The sequence below is a fragment of the Mesoplodon bidens genome, assembly GCF_964165515.1.
Source record: "Mesoplodon bidens genome assembly, chromosome: 8".
In the NCBI taxonomy this organism is placed as follows: Eukaryota; Metazoa; Chordata; class Mammalia; order Artiodactyla; family Ziphiidae; genus Mesoplodon; species Mesoplodon bidens.
In genome coordinates this window covers 74,698,578-74,725,470 of record NC_138165.1, presented here as the reverse complement: position 1 = coordinate 74,725,470, position 26,893 = coordinate 74,698,578, and the positions used below count along the sequence as shown (strand labels likewise).

The window sequence follows — 26,893 nt, the reverse complement described above, 5'->3', positions numbered from 1 at the left end:
TGATGATTCAGAATAAAAACTCCTGAGTGCTACCTCCTGAGACCCTTTGTTGTCCTTTAAATGCAAAATAATGTGGATACTTAAGGTGGGACAGCAGATATCTGCTCTTTCACACTCCACCCCCCCCCCCCCTTACACTTTGGAAATACAGTATTTGCTGTTGCCCATTTTCCATTATCTTTCCCAACTTTTACTTGGAAAAATCTCTACCGCTTCTGTGGCATCCACTTTACCTCCTTTTTCTATTTCCAACCTCTCTTTACTCGTGACCACTGAAATTGCCATTGTAAACCGTTGACATAAATAACTCATACAGGGAAAATGCCATTAAATTTTAAGTACTGGGGCTTTATCAAGGGTGGTTGCTTCAAAGTATAGTGAAATTGAATCCTTCTTTTGTAAAGTTCTATACTAGTGACTTTACTTCTGTCTACATTTAAAGTACATGTAAGAATTTCAGTTTCAGTACATGTCACTTATGATATTGTTTCTAACTTGGTTGGAAGTTGGGAGGGATTGGAGGGGAGAAGGGAAGGAGCTGTGAAGGGATCACTTACTGGGCTGCCAGTGTGCCATCAATCCATTGTCTGCATGTGCTGTTTAAGCACCTGTGAATCTATGCAGTGCATTATTATTTAGGCTGCATTTCCTCTTCTAGGCCGCAAACTGTTTTAAGAGACTGAAATACCTTGCTGAAATCTAGATAGTCTGTCTAAAGCACTGTCATAGCCTCCATTCTTAGAAAGCCTGTCAAAAAGGAAAGTGTTTGGTGTAATTTATTCTTAGCAAAACCATCCTGTTTTCTAGTGAATGCCTCGTTTCATTGCCCCTCATTTCTCACAGATCACTTATTCAGTAACCCGTTTCAGAGGTTTGCAGGGATGGAAGTCAATCTCTGACTTTCAGAATTACCCTTCCTCCCAACCTTTGTCTGTTCCCAGATGGCAGTCCTTTTTCTGCAGCTGGATTTTGGCTGTGCTGCTGAGTAGGGTAAAGCTCTGATGAAGAAGACATTGCATGGACCTCTTTTATGGAAAATTATTCTTGAGGACCCACCAAGAAGATGTCTCTATACTCCGTGTTGAGAAAAACTGACTTAAGAAAACTAATTTTCTCGAAATACCCGTTAATTATTTCCTCAAAAGAGAAGGCTTGGTGTTGGATGAGTAAAATATATATTTTTTAGGTTATAAAGAAAATGAACCCACAATAAATTTCTGTAAAGCTCAGTTCCCTGGGGCAGTGGTGGGAGGCACAGGCATATGGGGATCTCAGTGAAGAAACTGTGGCTGAGGCTTGTGTTACTTCACAGTGGTCCTACACATCAGCACCACCTGGATGCTTGGTAGAATTGCAGAACCTTAGGCTCTGTTCTGGTCCTGTTGACTCAGAATCTGCATTCGGCAGTATCTTCAAATGGTTCATAAATAAATTAGGTTTGGGAAGCCCTGGAAGTCATTTTTGTGAGAGTGTCCTTGCATGTTAACTGGTTGGGTGATAAAGACTCATCAAGTTGTGAAGCGCTTGCAGATACTAAATAGCATATTTAGGCAAATCCTCTTAGAGTGAAAGCATTTTGGATATTTATTGTAAACTCTTGGGTCAGTACAGTTGTTAGATATTAACCTTCCCCACACTGTTCCTTCTGGGACGACTGAAAGAGATGTTTCCCGAAGACCAAGAAAATTATTTTTAAGAAGTGGTTTCTTTTTGGTTTGTTTTTTTTGTCATTTTCTTAGTCGTAGGCTGGAGTGCTCAAATACTTTCCTCCCTTTTCCTGCTTCGTATATTCTTTGTACTGTGATACCAGGTGGTTACATTTTTGAAGTCATGCTTCAACATGAAGGGAAAGCTCTATGAAGAAAAGCTTTAGGTTGCCTCGGTTGTTTGCATCCTAACTCTGCCAGGGCTCCCTAAGCACAGTAGCATGGCCTGTTTGTTCCATGACTCTGGACGGTTGGGGCAGAGGGACCCACTTACTGCATAACCCCGTGAGAAGTAATCAGCTGAACTCTAGGTGTGGATAACTCACTTTAGCCCAGCATTAGCTTTAGTAATGTTCACGACAGCTTGATATAAATATTTTCATACATATTTCTTAGCTTTCCAGATGTTTACTACATCTGGGATGATGGTGAAGGAATTGACCCTCTTCCACTCATATGAGACTCCCACACATCCCTAGATATTTCTGAGGGATGGACGAGTCAGATGTGACTCTGATAGACTAATATATGTGTTGTTGAAGCAGATACCTTAAGCCAGTGGCAGACTGCAGGTACATCTTATTGGCTCCCTCAGGTGGGAGGTCCACTGAGAACTGCTAGATGGAGGGTGGCAATATGGTGCAGTGAAAAGAGCATTGGATTTGGAATTAGGTGGATGTGGATTTGAATCCCAGCTCTCCTGCTTATTAGTTTTGAGACCAGTTATTTAATCTCTGACTTTTGAGTTCCATAATTGTAAAAGTAGGGTTGATTCATACCTCCCAAGGTTGTTGTGAGGCCCTAATGAGATAATATATTAAGAGCCTAATACTGTGCCTGGTGTAGAGTAGGTGCCCATGGAAAGGTAACTATGCATTACTTCATACATTTGGTATAGTAAATAATTGCTTACCAGTTTTTTTCATGCCTGCCTCAGCTAAGCTGAGTAGCTTCTGGTATTTTTGTCCATCAGATATATTTCCAAGTGATTCTTTGCTGGGTGAGCGTCATCTTTTGTTATTACCACCATGGCAGATGTTGGCCTTCAAAGGCACAGTGTCTTCAACCTGGCAGGTTTATCAGCTGGATCATAGCTTGCAGTGACTAAATGTCCAGAAAGCTGAGAATCTTCCATCTTACACAGAGGATATGCCAGCATGTAGTCAGAGTCAGGAAAAAGAGAGGGAGGGTATGTGTAACGTTGACTTGTGGTGAAAAGGGCTTTGGTGAATTAATCATGTTCGAGTGGTTGCAGTATGTGGAGTTCTTTTTCATGAGGAACGCTATGAAATGAGACACTGGTTTCAAAAAGTACGCTCATGTGTCCCCTGGAAAGGGAGATTTTCTTTATAGTTCAGAAAGGATATAGGGTTCAGTATAAAGTTCTACAGCTGAATTCAGAACTCTGCTTACATTGGGAAACTAGCAAATGTGGCACAAAATCCCTAATTTATCTGTGTTCTCACTGTGGCTGATTATAGCCTCTTTCTTCTCTCTCTTCTCTCTCCCTGAATCTGAGCCCATGGCCCAAGTCTGAGCTTGGAGGCTCTGATTTTAATATAGATTTAGTGCCTTTATTGTTTTCAAGTGGTTGCTGTTTGGAAAATGTTAGTTTTCTTAATCAGGTTTAAGACAATTGGCAAATGAAGAATTATCTCATTTAAATTACATTTATTCTTCTGTAAAATGGGGATAAGAATGGTGCCTACTTCATAGGATTACTACCTTCCTCATAGGATAAATGAGGTAATATATATAAAGTGCTTATAATAGTAGTTGGCACATGGTAAGCATATTTTATAATAGTGTTAGTTATTATTAATTTTTGTCATTAATTTTTCTCTGATTACACAGCAGAAATGTTCACTGTGGAAAATGTAAAATAAAACAAAATGAAAGTCACCGTAATTCTCCGCCTAACGATAACTGATGTTGACATTTTAGTATATCTTCCCAATCTTCTTTCTTTTTCCCTATGTACATGTTTTACATAAGGAAACCAAAATTATATTGGTTTTAAACCCACCTTTTTAAAACAAAATTATTTTACTGAAGTATAGTTGATTTACATTGTTGTGTTAATTTTACTGGACAGCAAAGTGATTCAGTTATACATATATATACATTCTTTTCACATTCTTTTCCATTATGGTTTTCACAGGATATTGAATATAATTCCCTGTGCTATATAGTAGGACTTTGTTTAAAACCCACCTTTTTTACTTATTACATTAGTAATATTTTCCCATGTCATTGAATATTCTTCTATTACATGATTTCATTGGCATTTTATGTCCTAAAATTTGTTTCTTCTATTGTTTTTAGTTTTTCATTTTTTAAGACAATTATTTTAGAGCAGTTTTTAGCTACAATAGAATTGAGAGGAAAGTACAGAGATTTCTCATATAGCCCCTGCACTCACATGTACTCAGTCTTCTCCATTATCAACATCACTCTTGGTGTTGTACATGCAGTGTGTTTGGAAAAATGTATAATGACATATATCCATCATTGTAATATCACTACCCTAAAAATCCTCTGTGCCCCACCTGTTCATCTGCCCCCTTCCCCAACCATTGATCTTTCTGTCTCCATAGTTGTGCCTTTTCCAGCATGTCATACAGTTGGAATTATTCAGCACATGGTTTTCTTAGACTGGTTTCTTTCATGTTGTAATATGCATTTAAGATTCCTCCATGACTTTTCATGGCTTGCTAGCTCATTTCTTTTTAGCACTAAATAATATTCCATTGTCTGGATGTGTCACAATTTATCCATTCACCTATTGAAGGACATCTTGGTTGCTTCCAAGTTTGGGCAATCATGAATAAAGCTGCCATAAACATCTGTGTGCAGGTTTTTGTGTAGACACAAGTTCCCAGCTCCTTTGAATAAATACCAAGGAGCGTGATTGCACAGTCATATGTTAAGAGCTGTTTAGTTTTGTAAGAAACCACCAAACTGTTTCTAAAGTGACTGTACCATTTTACATTTCCACCAGCAGTGAATGAGAGTTTTTGTTGTCCCACATCCTCACAGCATTCAGTATTGTCAGTGTTCTGGATTTTGGCCATTCTAATAGATGTGTAGTGGTATCTCATTATTGTAGTCTTTCATTATTTATAAATAATTCTCTAGTGATTTTTCCCCCCCTTGGGCTAAGTCCTTGGAAGAGGAATTGCTACATCAAAGGCTATATTCACTTTTGTACCTATTACAAAACTGACCTCCAGGGAAGTTCTACAGATCTTCTATTCCCACTTAGAATATATGAAATTTGGTTTTCATATCTTCTAATGGTGAAAATTGTAATTTTAAAAAATTGCCAATTTGGTAGATAAAAAATCATTTTTGCATAAAATTAAAAAAATTTTTCTTTTGATACTGAATTTCTTTATGTTTAGAAACTATTATACTGAGACTGCTTCTCTGTGTCCTTTGCACATTTTGTGGGGGGGGTTATTGATTTGTAAAAAGCTTTTTGTTTTTTAAGGCTATCAACTTTCGATGAGTGGTACTGCAAATATTTTCTCCAGTTTTAAATTTGACTTTTAAGTTTGTTCAAAATGTTTTTGATAGAGATTTTCTTTTTTTGTTGTTAGTCAAATTGATCAGTTTTTTTCTTTATGGTTTCTGCCTCTGTGTTATGCTCAGGATGTCTGTCTCCACCTCAAGACTATATGATCTTCCATGTTTTAGTTCAAGTCTTCATTCACACTGATTTCACAGATCTTTACTGAGTGCCTCTTACATGGTGGTGCTAAGTCAATTGTGTGAAAAAAAGGAATAATCCTTACCATTTTGGAGTTTCAGTCTAGTGGAAAGTAGCCCTTAATTTATGAAGGAGAGGTAAGTGGTAATATAGAAATGGAGGTAACTGACCTGCTCAGGGAGACCCAGGATGGCTTTTCTCGGGAAGTGACCTTGAGATAAACTCTGAAGTAAGATCATCGTTAAATCACAGCAAGGAGGTAGTGGAGGACGGCATTTCAGGCCCTGGCAGAGGCCATTGTTGCTGAAGCACAGACATCAAGATGAACTGTGATTGTGCCAAGTTTTATGGCTGGAGAGGAATTTTGAAGCCAGACCATGTATGGACTTCTAGGTCCTGTTGTAGATTTTGGTCTTTTATAGGAAGAGCAATGGAAAGCCACTAATGCAATTTAAACAGAATGTTTAAAGTAGATGACATGATGATTTCTTTTAAAAAAAAATTAACTCTTGAATCCTTTTGTAGTTTACAGGAGTACCTTGGAGATACTGCATATTAGCTTACAGAACACCAGAGTAAATCCAAAAATGCAATAAAGCAAGTCATATGAATTTTTTGGTTTCCCAGTGCAGATGAAAGTTATGTTTGCACTGTACTCTAGTCTACTAAGTGTGCAATAGTATTATGTCTAAAAGAATAATGTATATACCTTAATAAAAAATTCTTTATTGCTAAAAATGCTAACCATCATCTGAGCCTTCAGCACGCCATAGTCCTTTTGCTGGTGGAGGGTCTTGCCTCGAAGCTGATGGCCGCTGACTGATCACGGTGGTGGTCGCTGAAGGCTGGGGGTGGCTGTGGCGATTTCTTAAAATAAGACGGCAGTGAAGTCTGCCACATTGACTGAGTTTTCCTTTCACAAACAATTTCTCTGTAACATGCAATGCTGTCTGACAGCATTTTACCCACGGTAGAACTTCTTTCAAAATTGGAGTCAGTCCTCTCAAACCCTGCTGCTGCTTTATCAACGAAGTTTCTGTAATATTCTAAATCTTTTGTTGCCATTCAACAATCTTCATAGCATCTTCACCAGGAGTAGATTCCATCTCAAGAAACTACTCTCTTTCCTCATCCATAAGAAGCAACTCCTCATTCATTCAAGTTTTTTCATGAGATTGTAGCAATTCAATCACATCTTGGAGCTCCACTTCTAATTCTAGTTCTCTTACTATTTCCACTGTACCTGTAGTTACTTCCTCTCCTGAAGTCTTGAACCCCTCAAAGTCATCCATAAGGGTCGAAATCAACTTCTTCCAAACTCCTGTTAATGTTTATATTTTGTCCTCTTCCCATGAATCACACATGTTCTGAATGGCACCTGGAATGGTGAATCCATTCTAGAGGTTTTACATTTACCTTGCCTTGACTTATCAGAGTAATAGCACTATCTGTGGCAGCTATAGCCTTATGAAATGTAATTCTTAAGCAGAAATAAGACTTGAACGTCAAAATTACTCCTTGATCCATCAGCTGCAGAATGGATGTTGCATTTAGCAGGCATGAAAACAACATTTGATTTCACAGTACATATCCATCAGAGCTCTTGGGTGACCAGGTTCATTGTCAATAAGCAGTAATAGTTTGAAAGGAATCTTTTTTTTTCTTCTGAGTAGTAGGTCTCAACAGTGGGTTTAAAATATTCAGTAAACCATGTTGTGAACAGATATACTGTCATCTAGACTGTCTTGTTTCATTTTTAGAGCACAGGCAGAGTAGATTTAGCATAATTCTTAAGGACACTAGGATTTTCAGAATGGTAAATGAGCATTGGCTTCAACTTAAAGTCACCAGCTGTGTTAGCCCCTAACAAAAGAGTCAGCCTGTCCGCTGAAGCTTTGAAGCCAGTCGTTGACTTCTCTCTAGCTGTGAAAGTCCTAGATGGCATCTTCTTCCAGTGTAAGGCTGTTTTGTCTACACTGAAAATCTGTTGTTTATTGTAGCCACTTTCATTCATACTCTTAGCTAGATCTTCTGGATAACTTGCTGCAACTACTACACTTGCTGCTTCACCTTGCACTTTTATGTTACGGAGAGGGCTTCATGCCTTAAACCTCGTGAACCAAACTCTGCTAGCTTCAACTCTTCTAATGCACGTTCCTCACCTCTCTTAGCCTTCATAGTATTGAAGAGAGCTAGGGCCTTGCTCTGGATTAGGCTTTGGCTTAAGGGAATGTTGTGGCTGGTTTGATCTTCTATCCAGGCCACTAAAACTTTCTCTATATCAGCAATAAGGTTGTTTCATTTTCTCATCGTTTGTGTGTTCAGTGGAGTAGCACTTGTAATCTCCTTCAGGAACTTTTCCTTTACATTCATTCACAGCATGGCTGACCATTTGGCACAAGAAGCCTAGCTTTTGGCCTATCTCAGCTTTCGACACGCCTTCCTCACTAAGTTTAATCATTGCTAGTTTTTGATTTAAAGTTAGAGACACCTGGCTCTTACGTTCACTTGAACACTTAGAGACCATTGAAGGATTGATAACTGGTCTAACTGTTAACTGGTCTAATTTCAATATTATTGTGTCTCAGGGAAGAGGGAGGCCTGAGGAGAGGGAGTGAGACAGAGGAATGGCTGGTCAGTGGAGCAGTCAGAACGCACACACATTTATCGATTAAGTTCATCGTCTTATATGGGTGCATTTCGTGGCTCCCCCAAGCAATTTTAATAGTAACATCAAAGATCACTGATCACAGATCACTGTAACAAATATAATAATAATGAAAACGTTTGAAAAATTGTGAGAATTACTAAAATGTGACACAGAGACACGAAGTGAGCAAATGCTGTTGGAAAAATGGCTCCAATAGACTTGCTTGATGCAGAGTTGCCACTAACCTTCAACATGTTAAAAACGCAAGCAAGACCTGCTAAGTGCCATAAAGCAAGGTACGCCTGTATTTTTATGGGGCCTATGAATTTTCTTTCCAAGTAGTTAGTCATAGTGTCTGTGCTTTTTATTATTATTATTGCTGTTCTTATTTTATTATCCAGTTCTTCCTTTGCCCATAGATCTGAAGTGCATTCTGTCCTCTGATAAAATTTTGTATATAACTTGTGCCTTTTATGAAGTGAGATGTTTTGATAGGACCTATATTGACTTTTCTTCCTTACTTAGTCTTACCTGAGGAGAAATCTGTTCATTCTTGACGTAGGCCATATTTATCGTTATTCTTGGTGTCCTTATTCTGGGTTTACCTTTTAGGTTTTATAGTCTCCTTTTGGCCTTTAAGCTAGAGGGCTGAGTGCTGTGTACTGTGTTACTGTGGTCTTTATTGTTTGTGGATCTGTTGTCTAAAGCAGGGATTTTCTGATCTCTTGTCTTTGCTATCTTTTTATAAGGGTGAGAATTTATTCTGGGATGATCTGAAAACACTGCAAGTAATTTCTAAGGCAGCAGTTTGTACGCCACAGAGCCTACCGCTTATTGTTCTTCTAGGCTGAACTTATCCAATGATTGACTTCATTTTTGTGGATCAGAGTACCTCTCAGCCCCACTGCCTGCTGGGAAGTGTGGTCTGTGGGCATTAAAGTAGAATTAGTACAAGAGAAGTATTGGCGTAGGAGAGTAGCTCCCAGCTGCTTTAGAAAGCAGTATGAGGGAGTAGTTTGCTTCCCTCTGTGTGCAAAGCCCAGACTGGGGTTGGGGGGCACACATATTTTGGGATGAAATTCTGATTACCTCTCTCCTTCTTCGATTTAGATCTCAGATGAAATGGGGTTAGTTAGGAGACGTTTCTCCAGTTTTTTGATAAGCCATTGAACCATTTGTGGAGCTTCCAGGACCATGAAAATGTCACTGAGAAGACAATGAGCCAAGGAGGGTAAATCAGGAGTTGCTTATTTTCTGCCATTGTAATTAAGAAATCTTTAAAAAAAGAACCCTCCCACCTCCCTCTGAGATATCTGTGAGGTACCTTTCCTGGTGAACAACTCCATGGCTTCTGTGCACTTGGGGTTGGGTCATTTGAGTGAGATGCTGAGGTTACTGACTGAAGAGACTTTATTGGTTTTGTGAAAATGACAACTGTCATGTAAATGTGTTCTGAGACTTGTGTGGGTTGGATATTGTTTTTTTTTTTTTTTTTTTTTTTTCGGTACGCGGGCCTCTCACTGCTGTGGCCTCTCCCGTTGCGGAGCACGGGCTCCGGACGCACAGGCTCAACGGCCATGGCTCACGGGCCCAGCCGCTCCGCGGCACGTGGGATCCTCCTGGACCGGGGCACGAACCCGTGTCCCCTACATTGGCAGGCGGACTGTCAACCACCGCGCCACGAGGGAAGCCCCGGTTGGATATTGTTGATGGCTCAAGTTAATGGAACCTTTGGTTAAACACTCATGTAGTATGTGGGGCATCAATTTGAATATTAAGCTGTGTAAGAGTCCCCTTTGGTCCAGTGAGTCATCAGCCTGTAGACCTCTCCAGACTGTTGTTTTACAAATCAGAGTTAAATGAAGATGTCTTCTAGACCAACAATTTGGAGCAATTTTCTACTGTGTTTTCTTGGTCATTGCTTCATCCTGCTAAGGAGCCTGATGGCAACTGGGTAGTGCCTGGGAGTATAATATTGTCGCAGCGTGTAATGCAAGCATCTGTTACCATTTGTAATGCTCTACTTACTTTTTACTTGTTTTTTAATCCGTCTCCTCAATAGTCTTTAAGCAGTGGACGTATCTGTTTTATTCTCCATTGTGTGCCCAGAGCCTAGTGTAGTATCAGACATGAGACAGAGGCTTCATACATACTTGATGAATGATTGAAGAACTTGAAAGAGTGCCAGTACCTTCAGGTTATAGGGGAGTTATAAACTTACGTTTCTGACTTTCGTTGGCTAACCCACAACTTTAATTAACTGGGTTTCAAAACTCTTTCAGGTATAGTAGAATTACTGCATGTAATCCATACTGTTGAGCAGGATTTGAACAAAATGGTGTTTCTGGAGAAGAACCATTATTTGCATGTGAAATACATTTTCTAATGTCTTGCAAAAACAGTTGTTAGCTTCTAGCTTATCTAAATTTGATTCCTAGAAAGCAGCTGTAGTAAAACCTAAGAGCCCATGAGAAAGGACGGGATTTTCCTCCTGTTGGGCCCCACTACTCTCAGCCTTCCCGGGGCTTGGTGCACAGCCGTCTCCCTTCTGGGGACTTGACCAAGCTACGTTAATGGGAACAGTTTTGGTAAGGTGGGATGGAAATCTGGAGGTGTTTCAGGGTCTAGGGGTATGTTGAGAGGGTCCCAGAGACTCAGACGTCAGTCTCAGGCTGGATCTGGAAATTCCTTTTTCTTGATTCTCTGAAGTGGAAAGATCCTCCCCTTCACTGCCATTCTGGCCTCCAACCCTCTTCCACTGAAGGAAAATCCAGTGGAATCGAATGGTGGAGACTCTGGGGCGGCGGCAGAGGAAGGTGAGAGGGAGTCTAGGGCTCTGGCCAGGGAGCGAAGACACTTAAGGAACCACAAGGAAGCAGAAGACAGGAAGGACTTCTCCGTGCCTCTCAAAGGGGTCATGTCTGGAAGTGGTGATTTAGGAAACAATGAAATAACTCCCGGTACCATTCTCTGTACTCAGTGCTTCTTCTTTTAATAGTAAGATTATTCTGCTAATGGGCTGTATTTCTGTTTTCTCTGAAGTTGAAGGTTAAATTGTCTTCTGTGAGTGAGACAGATAGAGGCTGTCTGGAAATTTTGAGGAGAGTGAAGAAAATAAGAAATAGGTGTCATGGAAGTGGACCAGAGAGCTGCGTAGGGAAAACTTAGAAGGATTTCCAGGCAGCTGAGGGCCTGAGGTATTCCAATAATAATATTTGAATTAACTGAGATAGGAAGAGAAGGGTACGAAGTGATTCAGGGTGGTGTTTGGTTATGAAAGCTGGAGAGAAATGCCCAATGACAAAAATAATACAGTTTAGTAGTGAGCTTGATGTCCTTTATTCAAGAGAAATAATCCATGGATTGGGGGAGTTCAGTGCCCCACAAGCAGTGGAGCACTGTTCCTGAGGGATTTGGGGCAAGAGGGAGTTTCATAGAGCGTTAGAAGAGGCGGCAGGGAAGGAAGGCGTGGTTGGCTAGGAGGTTGGGGGCTTCCTGGCTAGCAGATCCTATTTTCTAGGGTAAGGGAAGCTGGTTAAAGCTAAGTTGGAGGACTGTGATTGGTGTATGTTAGGATACTTTGACAGATGTTTCCCATAAGTGCAGGCTGTCTTAGGTTTAGATTTGTGAGGTGGTCTGGACCACTGGGGTGGTCTCCATTTTGTGGGTCCCGTTATACAAATTAATTTTATTAGTAGAGAATGTCAAGAAAGAGTGATAGTCAACAGTTAGAAATGCTAGGAAAAGAAATTCGAGAATGAGAAGTATTGCTTATAAAATGAAGGAGGTCACCGATGACCATGGAGAAGAGAGTTTCAGGCAAGATTTGAATCCTGAAGTCAGATTGCAGAAGTTTATGAAAGGAATGCATGACTGTATTAAATTATATTTCCTCAGGATTTAGTGTAAGTTTCAATTCATATTTATTCTCTTCCAAATCAGGGAGTAATTATTACACATCTAAGTTTAAAAGAAATTTATAATCATGTTTACCATTTAAACAAAATTACTGGATATTATATTTAGATGACTTGAAGCCATATAGTACTGCAGAGATGTAAATCTTTATGTAGAGTGGGGAAAATGTACACATATATAAAGAAGCATATTGAATTCAAGCATTTGTATATTCTGATTCATCATCTGGAATTGAGTTTGAGCAACAAATAGAAGCCAACTTCTGTTATGTGGTGTCTACAAATATTAGTCTTTCCACTTCCAAGAGTGGAATGACTCAAGATAGTTGTGTTTTCTATAGTCTGTCACTTTTTAACAATGGCTTGAAATTTTTTGATCTTTTAAGATCTCATATAAATGTTTGTGAAAAATAGCACCCAGTTACTGTTTCTTTTCACTTAAATTCCTGCCCCTGTCTTTGGCTATAAGAGTTATTGTGTTTCTTCCTAATAAAATGAAGTGGGTGTGTCTCTTGGTTGGTTTCACTGTGAGACTTAGTTTTTTGGTCCCTATGGTATTGCATTTCTTTGGCTCTTTCTTAACTTATTCAGCAGATAGAGCTGTTTACCTGGCTTGCTGTGATGGAGATGAGAAGAACATTTGGATTTTATTGAATTTCCTAGTTCCCCTTGCAGACTATGGACTTTTTTTTTTTTTTTTTTGGCGGTATGCGGGCCTCTCACTGTTGTGGCCTCTCCCGTGGCGGAGCACAGGCTCCGGACGCGCAGGCTCAGCGGCCATGGTTCACAAGCCCAGCCGCTCCGTGGCATGTGGGATCCTCCCAGACCGGGGCACGAACCCGTGTCCCCTGCATCGGCAGGCGGACTCTCAACCACTGCGCCACCAGGGAAGCCCCAAGACTATGGACTTTTTACTGGGCAAAAAGACAAATACTTAGATTTTATCCTAATTGGAAGTTTGAATGTTTAGCACTGTCTTGCTTACGTGCAAGCAATAAGGCATGAAAGATTTAAAATCTTTATTGATTTCATTAGAAATTCTTTTTAGTCGTTAATCTTCTTGGGTGTAAATAAGGTTCCTTTAGCATCGTTATATTGACTGTATTTGTAATAAAACTGATTATCAGGACCAGGAAATGAAGTGTGGATGGAGACTGCTAAGCAAGAATTAGGATCTAAGCCGGTCTGTCTACCTCTGCATGGCCAGGGCACTAGCCAGTAGATGAGTTAATCAGACTAGTGTCAGATTCCAGCCTGAGATTACAGACGGAGATACAGCTCAGAAAGGTAAGCAGGGAGCCAGGGTCAGAGTACTGCACATCTCAAATAGAACTGACAAAGAAACAAATCTTCTCTGATGGTTGAAAACCCAAGAATTGGGCAAGCCTCTGAGGTCAGTGTAGCCCAGCAGGTTACATTGTCGTCTTTCCTTTAAGGTCCTTTGCTCATCAGTGAAGCCTGTCAACTAGACCCTGACAAATGACTGTCCCCTCGAACCGCTGAATCATGCCCTCTCTTGCCTTTACCTGGTGGTTCACACACCTCGTGAGAAATGGTCCATGGGCCAGTTCAACCTAGGATATTATAGCATTGCCTGAAACAAGGTAGGTCGTTGGGTAAATATGCTTTGCTTACCATTTCTTGTAGGTTTTTCTGGGAAAATGTCTGTAGAAGCAACATTTATGAAAATTGCTTGTGTTATAATCTGCCTGCATAGATAGAAACCTTAACCAAAAGTGTTTTTTTTTTTTTTGGTAGGAGCCGCGGTTTTTATCTACCGGGCCAAAGGGCCGGAGAGACCTAGACTCAAAACCAGGGTTCCGCACACTGCCGTGGGCAAGTCAGGTTCGAACACTTGCAAAATAAAGAGCCCACCTGAAAGGTGATCTGGCCCTCAGTTCCCTTGCCTGTGAAATGGGTACAGTGTTGTGGAGAGAACAAGGTTGCCCCAGCCCTAGATGAGGCAGGGTGCATGGAACGCACTGCTGAGCAAGAAGCAGGACAAAGACCTGGCAGGACGCAGCGGCCCCAGGAAGCAGGCATCCTGTTCCATCTGCCCAGAAAACTGACCATAGAGCACATGTTGAGCAGAGTAGTGTCCCTGTCCTCGGCTGACTTCAGGAATCAGTCGTAGAGAGTGGGTACGTGGCGGGCCTGCACCCTCTGGGTGCAAACCACTTGACTTTTGTTGTCTTACTAGATCTTTCCAACAGCAGTGAAGGGTCAGTGTCATAGACGGGGCGACTGCTGAGGGTGCACAGCCTGGAGTGAAGGAACCAGGCTTGGACCCAGGTGTCAACCTGCTCAACCTGCAGGCCCTCCCCCAGGTGGCTCCTGCACCCTGAGGGGGTCTGTGCAACACCTCCAGAAGGGACTCTGCCCTCCTCTGTGAGACCCACCTGTCACTTGTGTCCCCTCTATTTCCATCATCAGTACCAGTGTCTGGAAGACCTTAACAGGCCCATGGTCTTCTGGGAGCATAATTAGGTTGCTGGAACCACTGGGACAGAGTTGGGTTTCGCGGTCACGGAGGGGCCTGCTCCTGAGCTCACTAGGAATGGCCATGTGTGGACCCTTTTCCGCGAGAACCAGAGCCACTCACTGCCCCGTTAGGATGTCTGGTGCTCAAGAGGAGGGGCTCTCTGACACATGAGGTCATCACAAGAGCTCCTGCCTCACTTTATTTTGTAATTGGCCTAAAAAAAACCAAACAAACGGTTTTAGATTTACTGAAAAGTTATGAGTATGGAGTGCCCTTATTACACTCCCTCCCGCCCCACATACACACACGATTTCCTTTATTATTTTTTTTTAATTTTAATTTTTTAACATCTTTATTGGAGTATAATTGCTTTACAATGGTGTGTTAGTTTCTGCTTTATAACAAAGTGAATCAGTTATACATATACATATATTCCCGTATCTCTTCCCTCTTGCATCTCCCTCCCTCCCTCCCACCCTCCCTATCACACCCCTCTAGGTAGTCACAAAGCACCGAGCTTATCTCCCTATGTTATGAGGCTGCTTCCCACTAGCTATCTATTTTATGTTTGGTATTGTATATATGCCCATGCCACTCTCTCACTTTGTCACAGCTTCCCCTTCCCCATATCCTCAAGTCCATTCTCTAGTAGGTCAGTGTCTTTATCCCTGTCTTGCCCCTAGGTCCTTCATGACCATTTTTTTTTCTTAGATTCCATATATATGTGTTAGCATATGGTATTTGTTTTTCTCTTTCTTACTTCACTCTTTCTGAGAGAATCTAGGTCCATGCACCTCACTACAAATAACTCAATTTTGTTCCTTTTTATGGCTGAGTGATATTCCATTGTATATATGTGCCACATCTTTATCCATTCATCTGTCGATGGACACTTAGGTTGCTTCCATGTCCTGGCTATTGTAAATAGAGCTGCAGTGAACATTGTGATACATGACTCTTTTTGAATTATGGTTCTCTCAGGGTGTATGCCCAGTAGTGGGATTGCTGGGTTGTATGCTAGTTCTATGTTTAGTTTTTTAAGGAATCTCCATACTGTTCTCCATAGTGGCTGTATCAATTTACATTCACACCAACAGTGCATGAGGGTTCCCTTTTCTCCACACCTTCTCCAACATTTATTGTTTGTAGATTTTTTGATGATGGCCATTCTGACCGGTGTGAGATGATATCTCATTGTAGTTTTGATTTGCATCTCTCTAATGATTAATGACGTTGAGCATTCTTTCATGTGTTTGTTGGCAATCTGTATATCTTCTTTGGAGAAATGTCTATTTAGGTCTTCTGCCCATTTTTGGATTGGGTTGTTTGTTTTTTGGATATTGAGCTGCATGAGCTGCTTGTAAATACTGGAGATTAATCCTTTGTCAGTTCCTTCATTTGCAAATATTTTCTCCCATTCTGAGGGTTGTCTTTTCCTCTTGTTTATGGTTTCCTTTGCTGTGCAAAAGCTTTGAAGTTTCATTAGGTCCCATTTGTTTATTTTTATTTTTATTTCCATTTCTCTAGGAGGTGGGTCAAAAAGGATCTTGCTGTGATTTATGTCATGGAGTGTTCTGCCTATGTTTTCCTCTAAGAGTTTGATAGTGTCTGGCCTTACATTTAGGTCTTTAATCCATTTTGAGTTTATTTTTGTGTATGGTGTTAGGGAGTCTTCTAATTTCATTCTTTTCCATGTAGCTGTCCAGTTTTCCCAGCACCACTTATTGAAGAGGCTGTCTTTTCTCCACTGTATATTCTTGTCTCCTTTATCAAAGATAAGGTGACCATATGTGCTTGGGTTTATCTCTGGGCTTTCTGTTCTGTTCCATTGATCTATATTTCTGTTTTTGTGCCAGTACCATAGTGTCTTGATGACTGTAGCTATGTAGTATAGTCTGAAGTCCAGGAGCCTGATTCCTCCAGCTCCATTTTTCTTTTTCAAGATTGCTTTGGCTATTCGGGGTCTTTTGTGTTTCCATACACATTGTGAAATTTTTTGTTCTAGTTCTGTGAAAAATGCCAGAGGTAGTTTGATAGGGATTGCATTGAATCTGTAGATTGCTTTGGGTAGTATAGCCATTTTCACAGTGTTGATTCTTCCAATCCAAGAACATGGTATATCCCTCCATCTATTTGTATCATCTTTAATTTCTTTCATCAGTGTCTTATAATTTTCTGCATACAGTTCTTTTGTCTCCTTAGGTAGGGTTATTCCTAAATATTTTATCCTTTTTGTTGCAATGGTACATGGGAGTGTTTCCTTAACTTCACTTTCAGATTTTTCATCATTAGTGTATAGGAATGCTAGAGATTTCTGTGCATTAATATTTTATCCTGCTACTTTACCAAATTCATTGATTAGCTCTAGTAGTTTTCTGGTAGCATCTTTAGGATTCTCTGTGTATAGTATCATGTCATCTGCAAACAGTGACAGCTTTACTTCTTCTTTTCTGATTTGAATTCCTTTTATTTGTTTTTCTTCTCTGATTGCTGTGGCTAAAACTTCCAAAACTATGTTGAATAATAGTGGTGAGAGTGGGCAACCTTGTCTTGTTCCTGATCTTAGTGGAAATGGTTTCAGTTTTTCACCATTGAGAATGATGTTGGCTGTGGGTTTGTCACATATGGCCTTTATTATGTTGAGGCCAGTTCCCTCTATGCCTACTTTCTGGAAGATTTTTATCATAAATGGGTGTTGAATTTTGTCAAAAGCTTTCTCTGCATCTACTGAGATGGTCATATGGTTTTTCTCTTTCAGTTTGTTAATATGGTGTATCACATTGATTGATTTGCGTATATTGAAGAATCCTCGCATTCCTGGGATAAACCCCACTTGATCATGGTGTATGATTCTTTTAATGTGCTGTAGGATTCTGTTTGCTAGTATTTTGTTGAGGATTTTTGCATCTATGTTCATCAGCGATATTGCTTGTAGTTTTCTTTCTTTTTGACATCTTTGTCTGGTTTTGGTATCAGGGTGATGGTGGCCTCACGAATGAGTTTGGACGTGTTCCTCCCTCTGCTATATTTTGGAAGAGTTTGAGAAGGATAGGTGTTAGCTCTTCTCTAAATGTTTGATAGAGTTCACCTGTAAATCCATCTGGTCCTGGGCTTTTGTTTGTTGGAAAATTTTTAATCACAGTTTCAATTTCAGTGCTTGTGATTGGACTGTTCATATTTTCTCTTTCTTCCTCATTCAGTCTTGGCAGGTTGTGCATTTCTATGAATTTGTCCATTTCTTCCAGGTTGTCCATTTTATTGGCATAGAGTTGCTTGTAGTAATCTCTCATGATCTTTTGTATTTCTGCAGTGTCAGTTGTTACTTCTTTTTCATTTCTAATTCTATTGATTTGAGTCTTCTCCCTGTTTTTCTTGATGAGTCTGGCTAATGGTTTATCAATTTTGTTTATCTTCTCAAAGAATGAGCTTTTAGTTTTATTGATCTTTGCTATTTTTTCCGCCATTTCTTTTCATGTATTTCTGATCTGATCTTTATGATTTCTTTCCTTCTGCTAACCTTTGGGGTTTTTTGTTCTTCTTTCTCTAATTGCTTAAGGTGCAAGGTTAGGTTGTTTATTCGAGATGTTTCCTGTTTCTTAAGGTAGGATTGTATTGCTATAAACTTCCCTCTTAGAACTGCTTTTGCTGCATCCCATAGGTTTTGGGTTGTCGTGTTTTCATTGTCATTTGTTTCTAGGTATTTTTTGATTTCCTCTTTGATTTATTCAGTGATCTCTTGGTTATTAAGTGTGTTGTTTAGCGTCCATATGTTTGTACTTTTTACAGACTTTTTCCTGTAATTGATATCTAATCTCATAGCATTGTGGTCGGAAGAGATACTTGATACGATTTCAATTTTCTTAAATTTACCAAGTCTTGATTTGTGACCCAAGATATGATCTATCCTGGAGAATGTTCCATGAGCACTTGAGAAGAATGTGTATTCTGTTTTTTTGGGATGGAATGTCCTATATATATATCAATTAAGTCCATCTTGTTTAATGTATCATTTAAAGCTTGTGTTTCCTTATTTATTTTCATTTTCGATGATCTGTCCATTGGTGAAAACGGGGTGTTAAAGTCCCCTACTATGATTGTGTTACTGTCGGTTTTTCCTCTTATGGCTGTTAGTATTTCCCCTATGTATTGAGGTGCTCCTGTGTTGCGTGCATAAATATTTACAATTGTTATATCTCCTTCTTGGATCAATCCCTTGATCATTATGTAGTGTCCTTCTTTGTCTCTTGTAATAGTTTTTATTTTAAAGTCTATTTTGTCTGATATGAGAATTGCTACTCCAGCTTTCTTTTGATTTCCACTTGCATGGAATATCTTTTTCCATCCCCTCACTTTCAGTCTGTATGTGTCTCTAGGTCTGAAGTGGGTCACTTGTAGACAGCATATATATGGATCTTGTTTTTGTATTCATGCAGCCAGTCTATGTCTTTTGGTTGGAACATTTAATACATTGACATTTAAGGTAATTATGAACATGTATGTTCCTATTACCATTTTCTTAATTGTTTTGAGTTTGTTACTGTAGGTCTTTTCCTTCTCTTGTGTTTCCTGCCTAGAGCAGTTCCTTTAGCATTTGTTGTAAAGCTGGTTTGGTGGTGCTGAATTCTCTTAGCTTTTGCTTGTCTGTAGAGGTTTTAATTTCTCCATCAAATCTGAATGAGATCCTTGCTGGGTAGAGTAATCTGGTTGTAGGGTTTTCTCCTTCATCACTTTAAATATGTCCTGCCACTCCCTTCTGGTTTGCAGAGTTTCTGCTGAAAGATCAGCTGTTAACCTTATGGGCATTCCCTTGTGTGTTATTTGTTGTTTTTCCCTTGCTGCTTTTAATATTTTTTCTTTGTATGTAATTTTTGATAGTTTGATTAATAAGTGTCTTGGCGTGTTTCTCCTTGGTTTTATGCTGTATGGGACTCTCTCTGCTTCCTGGACTTGATTAACTATTTCCTTTCCCATATTAGGGAAATTTTCAACTATAATCTCTTCAAATATTTTCTCAGTCCCTTTCTTTTTCTCTTCTTCTGGGACCCCTATAATTCGAATGTTGGTGTGTTTATTGTTGTCTCAGAGGTCTCTGAGACTGTCCTCAATTCTTTTCATTCTTTTTTCTTTATTCTGCTCTGCAATAGTTATTTCCACTATTTTATCTTCCAGGTCACTTATCCGTTCTTCTGCCTCAGTTATTCTGCTATTGATCCCTTGTAGAGAATTTTTAATTTCATTTATTGTGTTGTTCATCATTGTTTGTTTCCTCTTTAGTTCTTCTAGGTCCTTGTTAAACGTTTCTTGTATTTTCTGTATTCTATTTCCAAGATTTTGGATCATCTTTACTATCATTATTCTGAATTATTTTTCAGGTAGACTGCCTATTTCCTCTTCATTTGTTAGGTCTGGTGGGTTTTTTCTTTGCTCCTTTATCTGCTGTGTGTTTCTCTGTGTTCTCATTTTGCTTAACTTACTGTGTTTGGGTTCTCCTTTTCGCAGGCTGCAGGTTCGTAGTTCCCGTTGTTTTTTGGTGTCTGTCCCCAGTGGCTAAGGTTAGTTCAGTGGGTTGTGTAGGCTTCCTGGTGGAGGGGACTAGTGCCTGTGTTCTAGTGGGTGAGCCTCGATCTTGTCTTTCTGGTGGGCAGGTCCACGTCTGGTGGTGTGTTTTGTGGTGTCTGTGGCCTTATGATTTTAGGCAGCCTCTGTGCTAATGGATGGTGTTGTATTCCTGTCTTGCTAGTTGTTTGGGCTAGGGTGTCCAGCACTGTAGCTTGCTGGTCATTGAGTGAATCTGGGTCGTGGCTTTGAGATGGAGACCTCTGGGAGATTTTTGCTGTTTGATATTATGTGGAGCTGGGAGGTGTCTTGTGGACCAGTGTCCTGAACTTGGCTTTCCCACATGAGAGGCACAGCCCTGATGCCTGGCTGGCGCACCAAGAGCGTTTCATCCACATGGCTCAGAATAAAAGGGAGAAAAAGACAGACAGAAAGAAAGAAGATAATATAAAAAAACTAAACTAAAATAAAGTTATTAAAATAAAAAATAAATAATTGTTAACAAAAATTTTTTTAAAGTAATAACCCCCCCCCCCCCGCAAAACGGACAGACAGAACCCTAGGACAAATGGTGAAAGCAAAGCTATACAGACAAAATCACACACAGAAGCATACACATACACAGTCACAAAAAGAAAAAGGGAAAAAAATATATATCTTTGCTCCCAAAGTCCACCTCCTCAATTTGGGATGATTCATTGTCTATTCAGGTATTTCACAGATTCAGGGTACATCACGTTGATTGTGGGGATTTAATCTGCTGCTCCTGAGGCTGCTGGGAGAGATTTCCCTTTCTCTTCTTTGTTCTCACAGCTCCCGGGTCTCAGCTTTGGATTTGGCCCTGCCTCTGTGTGTAGGTCGCTGGAGGGCGTCTGTTCTTTGCTCAGACAGGACAGGGTTAAAGGAGCAGCTGATTCGGGGACTCTGGCTCACTCAGGCCGTGGGGGAGGGAGGGGCACGGAGTGCGGGGCGAGCCTGCGGCGGCAGAGGCCAGCGTGACATTGCACCAGCCTGAGGCGCACCGTGCGTTCTCCCGGGGAAGTTGTCCCTGGATCCCGGGACCCCGGCAGTGGCGGGCTGCACAGGCTCCCGGAAAGGGGGCGTGGATAGTGACCTGTGTTTGCACACAGGCTTCTTGGTGGCGGCGGCAGCAGCCTTAGCGTCTCATGCCCGTCTCTGGGGCTCGCGCTTTCAGCCGCGACTCGCGCCTGTCTCTGGAGCTCCTTTAAGCGGCGCTCTGAATCCCCTCTCCTCGCGCACCAGGAAACAAAGAGGGAAGAACAAGTCTCTTGCCTCTTAGGCAGGTCTAGACCTTTCCCCGGACTCCCTCCCGGCCAGCCGTGGCGCACTAACCCCCTGTAGGCTGTGTTCACGCCGCCAACCCCAGTCCTCTCCCTGTGCTCCAACCGAAACCCGAAACCCGAGCCTCAGCTCCCAGCCCCGCCCACCCCGGCGGCCGAGCAGACAAGCCTCTTGGGCTGGTGAGTTCTGGTCGGCACCGGTCCTCTGTGCGGGAATCTCTCCGCTTTGCCCTCCGCACCCCTGTTGCTGCGCTCTCTTCCATGGCTCTGAAGCTTTCCCCCTCCGCCACCCGCAGTCTCCGCCTGCGAAGGGGCTTCTAGTGTGTGGAAACCTTTCCTCCTTCACGGCTCCCTCCCACTGGTGCAGGTCCCGTCCCTACCCTTTTGTCTCTGTTTTTTCTTTGTTCTTTTGCCCTACCCAGGTTCTTGGGGGGGTTTCTTGCCTTTTGGGAGGTCTGAGGTCTTCTGCCAGCGTTCAGTAGGTGTTCTGTAGGAGTTGTTCCACATGTAGATGTATTTCTAATGTATTTGTGGGGAGGAAGGTGATCTCCGTGGCTTACTCTTCCGCCATCTTGAAGCTACTTCCTTTATTATTAACGTCTTACATTAGTGGTACATTTGCAATAATTGATAATACGGTATTGATACATTATTGTTAACTAGAGTCCATAGTGTTCAGGTTTTCTTAGTTTTTCCCCAGTGTGTTTCTTCTGTTTCAGTATCCCATCAAGGATACTACATCACATGTAATTGTCTACTTCACTTTTTTTCATTCTGAAGGTGCCGTATTGAGAGAGGAGGTTAAAGAAGCACATAATTGCTTAACTTGTCCTTGGCTTTAAGTGAGTAAAAGGGAAGGGGCTGCTGCTGGGGGCTGCATTTTGGTGCTGTTTCTGATGGGTGACAGCCGAGTGGGGTGCTGGGTCCTGGGGAAAGGCAGGGCCCTGAGGAGGGGCTTCCCTCCAGAGCAAGCCTTTTCAGAGCAGCCCCTTGGGTTAGGGTGATGGGAAGTTATTGTTTAGAGGACAGAAAATTTCTGTCTGGTGTGATGAAAACATTCTGGTCACGGATAGTGGTGATGGTTGCACGGATTTACTTATTGCCACTGATTGAACACATAAAAATGGTTAAAATGTTTAAGATTTATGTATATTTTACCACAATGCTTTTTAAAGCGGAAGAAATAAAGACACGATTTAATTAATTTATTTTTGGCTGCATTGGGTCTTCATTGCTGCACGTGGGCTTTCTCTAGTTGCGGCGAGCAGGGGCTACTTTTCTTTGTGGTGTGTGGGCTTCTCCTGCGGTGGCTTCTCTTGCTGTGGAGCACAAGCTCTAGGCGCGCAGACTTCAGTAGTTGTGGCTCATCAGCTCTAGAGCGTAGGCTCAGTCGTTGTGGCACACGGGCTTCGGTAGTTGCTCCACGGCATGTGGGATCTTCCCGGATTAGGGATCGAACCAGAGTCCCCTGCATTGGCAGGAGGATTCTTAACCACTCTGTCATCAGGGAAGTCCCCTATAGATATGATTTTTCTGTGGACATGGAAGGATATGCAGATGTTAAAAGTGAGTGAGAATGGTAAAAATTGGAGAAAATATAGTTTTGACTGGCAAAATTGGATTTAGGTTAATGAAGTGTTCTTTGGAACCATTAAAATGTAAATATATGGATAAATCTTACAAACATGTTAGGGGATAGAAGATTCCAAATAATATCTTACAACATAATTCCACTCAGATGCAGTTCAAAAACGGGTAAAACAAAACTATACTCTTTTGGTATGTATTCAGAAGTGTAAAACTATGAAGGAAAGAGGAAGTCATTTTCTTAAAAGTAACGATAGTGATACCTGCTAGAGGAAGGAAGGATTTGTGATCGGGAAGGGGCTCCTGGCTGCTGACAGTGTTCTGTTTTGACCCAAATGACAATTACACAGGTGCTTGCTGTATAATTATTTGTTACAGTGCATATTTATGTCTTATGCATTTTCTTTATCTGTTATATTTTCCAGTAAAAAGCCTTTAAAAAGGATATCATGACTACTGTAGTAAAGTATGGTTTCAGATTTAAAGGGCTTCTAAGTTTGTGTTATGGGTTGAATCATGTCCCCCCCTTAAATGCGTATATTGAAGTCCTAATCCCGCAGTACCTTGGAATGTGACCTTATTTGCAAATAGTGTCTTCACAGAGGTAATCAAGTTAAAATGAGGTGATTAAAGTGGACCGTAATCCAGTTAGGATGGTGTCCTTGTAAGAATAGGAAATTTCAACACAGAGACACACTTGGAGGGAAGATGTTGTGAAGAGACATAAGAGGAAGATAGCCAACTACAATGCAAGCCAAGGAGAGAGGCCGGGAACAGATTCTCCCTCACGGCCCTCAGAAGGCACTGATCCGGCCAACCCCTTACCTTGACTGTGGATTTTTGGCCTCCGGCACTGTGAGACATTATATTTTTGTGGCTTAAGACACCCAGTTTGTGGTATTTATTACAGCAGTCCTAACAAATACAAATACAGTTTGGAAAACTAATAAGGAAAACTAGTAACTAATGTTTTAATCAGTGGCTTTACTTATCACAGTGACCTGTTTTGGGCCTTTCAAAGTAGAGCAGGGACAGCTACTTTTCCCAAGTGACTCAGAATCTCTAATTAAAGACAGACGTGTTTTAGTCTCAGGTTATCCAGCTTTTGTTTAATATAAAAGTTATTATCTGTCAGAGCATTGACCATTTTTTTGACTTTTCTCTTTTTGTAAACATCTGTCTGTTTTCTGTAATGACTTCATAGTGGATTTGTTATTGGTGTTATTTAAGCAATGATTTGAATTCCTGTATTGAAGTCATCCCTACCATGAAGAACAGACCTCACTCAAGTTCCGTCAGGTGATGAGAGATGCACAGGGAAGGAGACCCCCAAATGATGTACAACATGATGTACAGCAGTATAATTCCACCCAGTTGCCCCTCAGTTGCTGGTGTAGACATTAGTTTCTTTGCTGCTCTTGAAGCTAGGCATGATCATGTGACAAATTCTGGCCGATGGGGTAAGGATGTGCCCTTCATTTCTTTTTCTCCTTCTTGCTGACTGGGATATGCTGAGACTTGAAATAGCCATCTGGAATTAGAAATGGACACTACTCTTGCCTGGCCTGGTTACCTCTGAACTGTTAAATGTGAAGACATGAATATGTCTCTTGTTCAAGCCACTTTTCTTTTCAGTTTCGGTGTAATAGCACCTGACTCTATACCCCCAACTAATATACTCCAGTAGTTAGAGTTAGGTGAGGGCTATAGGTCTCCCACTGGTGGCCCCGCTCCCAGATATGAAAGCAAATGTTAATTTGTGAGAGGGTATAAAAATACATCTAAAGCCTATTTTGTAGCTTTAATAAAGTCTATGTCTCTGCCTTTTTTGGTGTCCCTCCCTTTGCTTAAGAGGTTCACTTGAGGAAAACATGATAATACTGTAGAGGCAGGATTCAGTTAAACTTAGAGTTAGCATTGGGCAACCACAGTCTTCCAAATAAACTGTGCCTCAGTGCAGAATCCAGCCGGGGCCAGGTTTCTGAGTCCAGCCTTGTGAGTGTGCTAGGTTATTCCCCTTCATGGAATTGTGGGGTGCCCCTGAAGTATTTCTAGCCAGTTCACAAGTCTTGAACATCTTAAATTTTAACAACAAAAACCGATTTCTAATGTCTGTTTTGATAGCAGACAACCTCAGCTCTTGAGTGGAGGTAAAGGTGGTTGGAAAACTTACAGTAGCTGTCTTTTAATGTGGCCTTTTGATTAATTGGGTCTTCCAACTATATTGTAAAGGAAATTTCAGACCACATAATAGTAGCTGGAGTACTTTCCTGATACTTAGCTTCTTGCTGTGTTGTCTTCTTCTCTCTTTCTCTTCAGTCCTAGATACCTCCTTCTGCCTAGAGTCTTCAGAGCTTTTGATTATTCCTGGCGTTTCCTGTTTTAGAGTTTGTTTTTATTTTCTCTAGATTATTATTATTTTTTTTTTTTTGGTGTGTGTGTGTGTTTGCCTTTCTATTATATGACAACTTTCTCTGTACAAGTTGCATTCAAATACCCTGAGAAAGGATCTTATTGAGTTGCTCGATCACTGTTCAGGACATGTTATCCCTTCTGAGGTTGAGCTTTCATGGCTGGCCACTTGTAGGCCAGTGACCTTTCTCATGTCTGGTCTGGAGCTGAAATCTTTGGGTCAGGCACCAAACCCTGGTCCAGATAGTTGTAGCCAGGGTTGCAGAATAAATTTTACAAAGGTTGAATGCTTGCGCACAAGAAACTGTATCTGGACCCTGTTCTTGAAGGGAGGGCAGACACCAAGCTTCTAAGACTCCCCTCCAGTACTTTCCTTGATGCTTGAAACTGAGTAGTGACATAAAGGTCACAAACCAGATATTCTGGTAAGAATCTGACACGTGTAAAATCCATTCAACTAATGTTTATAGAGCATCTGCTAGACACAGTGCTAGACTAGTCATGAAGTCATCCAAAGAGCTGAGTTTAGTGGGGGAGACATGTAAACAAATGAGGACAACAGCTTGAGGAGAAAACAGCTGTTTGCTTCTCTCTAAGGCATTGGTTAATTAGGACAAGGAACTGGGAAGTGGCACTGGTTGGGGGGGGGCCCTCAGAGAATCTAACCACAGACAGGATTTGTGTCTGAGTGGAAGAAGTAATACACTGCAGCCTTTATTTGCATAAAAATAGCTATAATAGGAGCTAAACTTACAAAGATACACACTTCTGTCTTGTCCTGTGAACTTCTTATAGAATTAAGCATAAACAACTCCTTGTAACTAAAACCATGTGGATTTAAAGAACCCACCTTAATCAAAGTATAAGAACTATGTGTTCACTTTAATTGAAAATATCATTGATGTATCCTGATAGTTGGAAAACCGTTGACTATGTAAGTTTGCTACAGTAAATGATTTTTTGATGCTAGAATTCACTGGAAGGAATCCATACCACTTAACCTGGAGGATTTATGAGTTCTCTTGGGTGCCATAGAAGTTAAAAATCTATTAAGTGGTTTTCTATTACTCTCAGTTCTTGGGATCCAGTGATGCATCACCTTAAGGACTGGGGAACTAGGGATATATGATTGCCCTCTGAGGGTTAAATGGAGCAGAGACAGGATGACTGCAGACCTGCCAGGTGGATTAGCCATATGAGCATGGTCTAAAAGAGAATGTGTCATTGCAAGTGAGGTTAGTCGGGTGTCAAAGGACAGACAGATGGCCAGGATGAGCCCTGGCCTGCCCTGGTGTAGACACAGGTGCATTAAACCACTTGAAATGAATGCTGATTGAATATTCAAGTCCTATTATAAACTCTTCTTAGTCCAATTCCATTTTCTCTGTCAAAACTCTTATGTATTAATCAGGACTTCTTGTTGTTTGTGAGAGATAGAAATCCACCTCAAAGTGGCTCAAGCAAAGGAGGGAATTCACTGTTTCCAGTAAATGAAAAGTTCAAGGAGGATCCTGGTTGACTCTGATGTTTAACAATATTGTCAGGCAATGTCTCTTTCCACCTCTTCGTT

At 41.0% G+C, this 26,893-nt stretch overlaps 1 protein-coding gene across 7 annotated transcripts in view; it reads left to right on the top strand.

Annotated features, from left to right (window-relative positions):
• HECW2 (HECT, C2 and WW domain containing E3 ubiquitin protein ligase 2) overlaps positions 1–26,893 on the top strand; it is a 412,125-nt gene that overhangs the window by 26,536 nt on the left and 358,696 nt on the right. The window contains exon 1 of one of the 7 annotated variants that reach the window (XM_081242423.1): positions 13,605–14,126. The exons of the other annotated variants lie outside the window; for them this stretch is intronic. The gene's annotated coding sequence lies outside the window, so the exon portion shown is untranslated. Of the gene's footprint in view, positions 1–13,604; positions 14,127–26,893 lie in introns of those variants that run through there. 7 annotated transcript variants of the gene reach the window in all.